We start from the raw sequence: 7360 nt of genomic DNA, 5'->3' as shown, positions 1-7360 counted from the left end.
AGTCTATTTTTGTTTCAGTATTTTAATTATTAGAAGATCTTTTTTTACAAGGCGATTGAACAAATATTATTGTTTTATTTGACTGAAAGAAAATATTATTCGTGCACAAAATTAGGTGGTTGTATGGAAATGTATTTTTAACGACGAAGTTGCGAATGAATAAAAATGTATAAAAATATGTTTTGTAATAATACAAAGTGTATTTTGGCTAGCGTTAAATATTGTTGATTTTTTGGATAATTTCGCGGGACGATAATCATTTTACGAAAGTTATTGGGATTTTTGCATTTATAAAGCTAAATATACAGAAAAAATACTGTCCTTGATGGAAGTTGAACCCGCGACTTTGCGAATTTGCGGTCGATTTTTTAAGGGAAAAATATAATTTTACGTGTAATTTCTGTGGTGATAAAAAATATGGACCCAAAATGTAATCCATAATGATCCTTTGATTGCATATTATTATAATATTGTTATCCTTTGACCTTGGTAATATTTTGTCTACATAAATAAGAAGTAATACATAACTTAAAAATAACTTTCCTACATAATCTCGACAGAAACTTCTTTTTCAAAGTGGACTTTTTTTTCTAATCTTCGTCCCGTATAGGCCATAAAGCGCACCAAATATGAAATCGTTGACTGTGTATCAAAATGTATATTGTTAGAGCTAAAGTTATTATTTTGTACTCACTTGTAAGTAAATCGACATTACAAGCAATAAATGATTTTTATGATATTTTTGCATTTTATTTTAATTGTAAGTCTCTCACTCTCACACAGTGTAAGCTAGTGCGTAAATTCACCGCTAGAGGCGCTAATGTGTAACACGAGGTTTCTGAAACAATATTTTATAGTTCCAAAATACTGAACTGTCCTATCCATGACATTGACAGCGGGGCGCCACCGTCAATACCGGATCGCTGGTTCCGATTTTTGCTATGTTGGAAACCATGTATTTGAACGATGGTAGAGCCCCCCTGTCATTGAGTTTGGTGGGACAGTTCAGCGTGGGTCATCTATACTGTTTGCGGGTTTATTTCTAATTAAAATAATAATTATGAATATTTTACAATACCTGAGATTAATTATTGTTAAATACGATTTACTTCTAAGCAGAATATAAAGTTAATTGCTGTATTTGCATAAAGGAACACAATTTATTGTTTAGGTATTCTTTTTTTCTAATTCAAAATAAAATACCATCTTATTAATGTAAATGGTGTCATTTGAATATTTAAATACATGAGACAGCAATTTATTTCATACGCTGACTCACAACATGACTCCTTTAAATGTAATTTAATTATGTAAGTTGTCTAATGCTGATTTTTTTTATTTTCAGTAGTAATGCAGTTATTAAAATAAATTTAACTTTAGCAGACCTAATATCGTTCCGCGAAATATTAATCCTTAACAACTTATTGTTATACCACAGAATAAGTAATAGTACAGGTACAGAAGGATTACTCCGCAAGACGATTTAAATAAATGCGAGTCTTGCTACGACGCGATACAGTGGAATTCAGCTCGCACAGCACTACGTACCTACAATTTTATTCACCTACAAGTTTTGTCTCTTTCTATCGCGTGCCTCTGAACTCTTCTTACGCTGTTAGGGTTGCTGTCTAGTGAAAAAATATTAATCTACTTATTTGTAATGAGGTACGTATGTAGGTAAGTATGCATTCATTATGGAAAACCTTGGGAGAGGCCTTTGTCCAGCAGTGACGCATTCTGAGCAGTAGTCATAGTAGGTTAGGTTCCTATACTATCCTAAGAATTATTGATTACCCACTTGGCCAACATACCTTTCAGCATCTTTGGGAAGCGAAAAAAAATTTTTTTGTGTTTAGAATTGATCTACGTCACCGCTCAAGCGTCAGGGTTGTATGAGCAAAGTAAAATAAATAAAAACTTAATTTTAAGAAGCATTTATTGTATTTACGATTAGAAAACTTTAATCTAGTGGAGTTTGTATAATCGTACCATCTCTAAAGTACCTATTAATAAACTTCAGTGTTGCGATAATTCGAAATTGGACAAACAGTTTTAAAAGGTGTAGTGTCGGAAAATAGACACGGTGAAGTAAAGTTAATGTTTTTATTAGCTAAAATAATTTTTTGCTATAGTTTTTTGTCATAAGTATTTCAAAATAATTTATTATTTAAAAAGTGTAGTTTTTTTTTATTATTTAAATCACTACAGTTAATTATTATTCCTAAATATTACAATTTTTCATTAAAGAAGAATAACAGTGCTGTTGGAACAATAAACCTTGATTGCGACTATGATCGACCGAGCGTGTATAGAAATACGCGTGTGCAAACAGGCGCGTGGCGGCCCGGACTGATTTGCAACTTGAAGTTGTCGCGCGCTGTAGGTAATTATCTCGGCCGGCATAGGCGAGTGACGGAGGCCTGGTTATACGTGTATAATATACACGTATATCTGAAAATAACGAATTTTACCGACCGCAAAAAACTGATAAATTAATTGTTAATTACAGTTTTAATTAGTTACTTAATAGGTTTATTAATAGTCCTAATTTTGTATGCCTTACTTACATAATACATTACCTATTGCAGGCTTGAATTAAACGGTTTTTATGATATGGATATTATCGTTAGTGATCAGCGATTATACAAGTAGGTATGTATATAGATAATTTAATCCACGAAGACGCGCCCCACCATTCTTCCGCTAATGTTTGAGTGTTATCGGTACACGCTAAATCATCCATGAGTGCACACGCACCCTACAATAATGACGGTCGGATTGCTCGGATCAAACTCCCCGCACCCCGCGCGACCGAGACTAAAAATTGGTGGGGCGCGTTTTTGTGGATGAAACGATCTATACCAGGGCAGGCCAACTTGATTAGACATCTGTTTACTAACGAAATCCTGGGCGATCTATCACTTACATACTCTTGAAATCTTAAATGAAACAGCATAGTTTAGTACACAATCATGTAGTATTTTTTGCCTTGCCACGATCGACTGGACTAATATTCGCGATCGACCGGTTGGCCACTCCTAATCTATACAATCAGTCAGGGGGCATTTCACGCGAAGCGGACAGCGAAAATCAAGTCAGGTTTTGGATTTTGTTCATATTTGGATTAAATGTACTGCTATATGACCTGAATGGATGTGCATCATTATAATTTTTTTATGAAGCTAAGTTTATTTTTTATGAGCGTTCAAAAAATTGGTATAATTTTAGGAACAGATTTTTCAGAGGCTATTACTGCTATTATTACATTTGATTAAAAATAAACTAACCATTGGACTTTTGAGAATAGATAACTGTGTTTCTTACTATTTACTACAAATTTGAAATTTCTTTTTTGTTCACATAGAAAACCGGAAGTAAAGTTTTAAAATCGAATTTTACAAAACTTCGGGATTTTTTAAATTTTAAATTTTTATTTTAAAATATACCTAGTAGTCTATAAATAACGTGTGCAAAGTTGTAGAATGGAGTCTGTATTGGTTTTTGATTTAGACGCAGTACAGTGCGAGCGCGCCGCAATGAGCGTCATACTGGCTATCGACATTTGGCTACTGTATAAAAATTATTTGTTCAAAAATAACTGAAACGTTAATATTGTTGCATGCATACTCTTAAACAATTATAATTTTGACTCGGCGAACTTCGTACCGTCTAACAGACAATGATTGTTGGCATTGAGATGGTGCGTATTACGTCGCGGACTATCCACATCTTTCATAACTAAAAATATATTTTTACTTCCGTTGAAGTTCACCATTAATAAAAACCTGCGTAGACAACAAAAACTTCAGCTAGAAAGTGTTTGTAACGTACATAAATGTTATTTATATTTAATAGTATGCTAAAACTATTTAACATGTCAATTAGTATTCTGTTTAAATATAATATTATAAATATTTTTGGCTAGGTAGTTTTTATCTGAAAAAAATCAAAAAGTATAAATTACTGCCATATATTGCTATATTTTTATTAAATTTATGCTAAAAGTATGTAATATTATACCAAAAAAGTGCGGTGCGATACCTTACAGCAAAAAATCCTCAACAGAAATAATACCAACAGCCTCGCCGAAGGAGTAGAAAATTTGAGAAAAACAAGTCAAAATATGAATTCTGCTAGTTCGAACCAAACCTATTCCTCACTGAAAACAGTTTGCCATTGCCTGCAAATCATATCTTAGGGTTCAACTGCCACTGTTATTACAAAATAATATGAAATAATTGTGGAAAAAATATTTAAGATGATAAACAGTGAAGGGCTGATTAACTGATTTTTTGAGACATAAAAATGCCGGTAGAGCCCTTGAGACATTATTTTATATTTTTTAAATTATTTTTACGGTAGTCTACATCTTATGACGCAACTTTTGAGGGGTCTTGAGTAGCGAAAATATAAAAAAAGATATTTCGGGACACCCTAGTGCGCAACCATTCAATAAGAATTATCGCAAGTGGGTGAAAATAATTGAAATTAAAAATCCAATTTAAATGCTAAGTAGGTTTCTAACGATCCCAAATACTTCCTCAAATCATTAAATTCCACACCATCCGCCTGAGCATTGATAAGGTATGCCTACATTGAGTTAATTAGGCGATGACACATATTGGTTCAATAAAGATTATGAAAGAACTAACTAGTTTAACTTTAGGCAGGTACAATTTTTCACTGAGTATGAGTGGTTTCGCACTACAACCCGGTTAATGCGCACCTGACAGCCATGACGTCACATCGACGCTTTAGGGTGTGGGGGTGAGTGCGAGGAAGAGTCGCATTCCAGCGAGGTACGCAGTTAGCTCGATCGGGTTGCACGTCCGATCAAATTATTTGAGGAGGTTAGGAACAGAAAGTGACATTTACACTTTTTAATTATATGAATAAATTAAGAAAATAAATATTTTTGTTGAACTTTATGTGTTTTGTTTTTTTTTTTGTTTTTAATATTATGGGTTAATAAGACATAGATTACAAGGTAGGGGAAAGTAGTACGAGTTGATCCCCTGGGGTAAGATGATCCTTTGCGATTGTGCTGAAACCACTAACGTTATTTAGTTTCTTTCACTGGTAAAACATAGCTCTGGACACCTCCCCGCCTCAGTCAAATCGTAATGGTGGCGTGAGCGATACATCGAATTTGACAAGAAAAAAGATAAATTGTGTACTTTTCNTTTATAGACTACTAGGTACATTTTAAAATTAAAATTAATTTTTTTAAAAATCCCGAAGTTTTGTAAAATTCGATTTTAAAACTTTACTTCCGGTTTTCTATGTAAACAAAAAAGAAATTTCAAATTTGTAGTAAACAGTAAGAAACACAGTTATTTATTCTCAAAAGTCCAATGGTTAGTTTATTTTTAATCAAATGTAATAATAGCAGTAACAGCTTCTGAAAAATCTTTCCCTAAAATTTTACCAATTTTTTGAACGCTCATAAAAAATAAACTAAGCTTCATAAAAAAATTATAATGATGCACATCCATTCAGGTCATATAGCAGTACATTTAATCCAAATATGAACAAAATCCAAAACCTGACTTGATTTTCGCTGTCCGCTTCGCGTGAAATGCCCCACAGGCCACTTTGGGTGGGAGTCATGAACTATTTGACGCTGGTTGGATGAAATGAATATGAAATAATACAAGTGCGCAATAGGGCGTCCCGTCGTTGTATGGGAAAAAATTTTTTTTGAGCTACGGTTACGCAAGAGGTATCAAAAATTGCGTTTTGACATATAGATTACGATTAGCATTAAATTTAATGAGATATCTGTCATCTTGAGGCCTCTACCTGTCCTTAAAAAATTTATAAATTGCTATTTTAGNAATACTACTAGCGCCACAGCGGCACCGTGGTGTTCGCCTGTACCGCTCACCGCTAGATGGCGCATGAATGATGGCGGATGAAGCACTTTGAGCGTCGATTTTCTGCACCGCGGTGTCCAGTTTTTTTTTCCTCTCTAGACCCCCCCGTCGATTAAGTAGAATGTTGTGTAATTTGAATTTGGTTGATTTAGTTTATTATATCGTGAGGTTCGCTAAGGTTAAGTTATTATTAAAACAATTCTGATTCGTTGTCCATTTTAAAGGTAGATATTGTGTTTAATATCGTAAAAAAATGACGATAATATTAAAGGACGACGACATTAAATAATAATTATGCCACATTCTACAAAAAGAAGTGAAATCCCACCAAACACATTCTGTAAAAAACTAGCCAAGTCTCGATGGAGCTGCTTGTTTATCTCTAAAAAGTAATGAAATCTAGACAAAGTCGTGCCAAGTCTATGGTTCTTTACTGCGATTTCTTTTTTATTATAGTTAATTTTGTGTGACTTGGCCGTTGAACAATCTTTATTAAGATAATCAATAATCATGCATAAGTATTATTGAAATACGCAGCTTTATTAAGCCTACAATTCACTGGTTATTAAATCAACGTTTTCCAAGANAAGAAGTTCCTACTAAGGGACTAGAAAAAGTGATTTGGATAAAAGATATAACAGGAAACAGCAATGTTTATAATTTAGAAGATAAGTCTTGTCCTAGTTTACTTAATTTATATGATAAGTATAAAGAATCAAACGATGTGTTTAATTGTATGTAAGGGAGAGTCCGCTAATTTGGACCAGTTTTTTTCAATCCCATTTTACACATAGTTTTCATTTGTTTTTGCTAATGTCCATGGTATATAATAAAAGATACATTATTCAACTTACTATTTCATAAGTATTAATTAACATGATTGTTGTATATTTAGCACAAATCAACAAAGTACGAGTTCAGAGCTTCGGTCCAATTTAGCCAACCGGTTCGATAATTTNTAACGATCGTCTGATTGAATACAAGCCTCTGAGTAAAATTGTTCGAAAATTATCATGAAGATTATAGTAGATGTGCAAGGTTTTAAAACAGATGATAATAAGTTTATCCTGAAGGAAATTGCCATCTTAAACAAAAGTCAAGTACATGTTGTTCTTATAAAACCCCCGTTTCCATATTACAACTTAACCAAAACAGAGAGGAGACAAGTTAGTTGGATTGAGAGAAACAGAGCTGTTTACTGGAAAGAGGGTTTCATGCCGTACCCTCATCATGAAGATCATATCATGGAACTGTTGTCAAACAAAGAAGTTTATACTAAGGGACTAGAAAAAGTGATTTGGATAAAAGATATAACAGGAAACAGCAATGTTTATAATTTAGAAGATAAGTCTTGTCCTAGTTTACTTAATTTATATGATAAGTATAAAGAATCAAACGATGTGTTTAATTGTATGTATCACACTAATGTATGTGCATTAAAAAATGTGTTTTGTTTACACAAATGGTGTGAAGAGAATAAATTT

The sequence above is a fragment of the Ostrinia furnacalis genome, unplaced genomic scaffold (genome assembly GCF_004193835.3).
Source record: "Ostrinia furnacalis isolate ACB-3 unplaced genomic scaffold, ASM419383v2 OfSCF7147, whole genome shotgun sequence".
In the NCBI taxonomy this organism is placed as follows: Eukaryota; Metazoa; Arthropoda; class Insecta; order Lepidoptera; family Crambidae; genus Ostrinia; species Ostrinia furnacalis.
The sequence above is the reverse complement of the archived record's forward strand: the minus strand, read 5'-3'. Positions refer to the sequence as shown.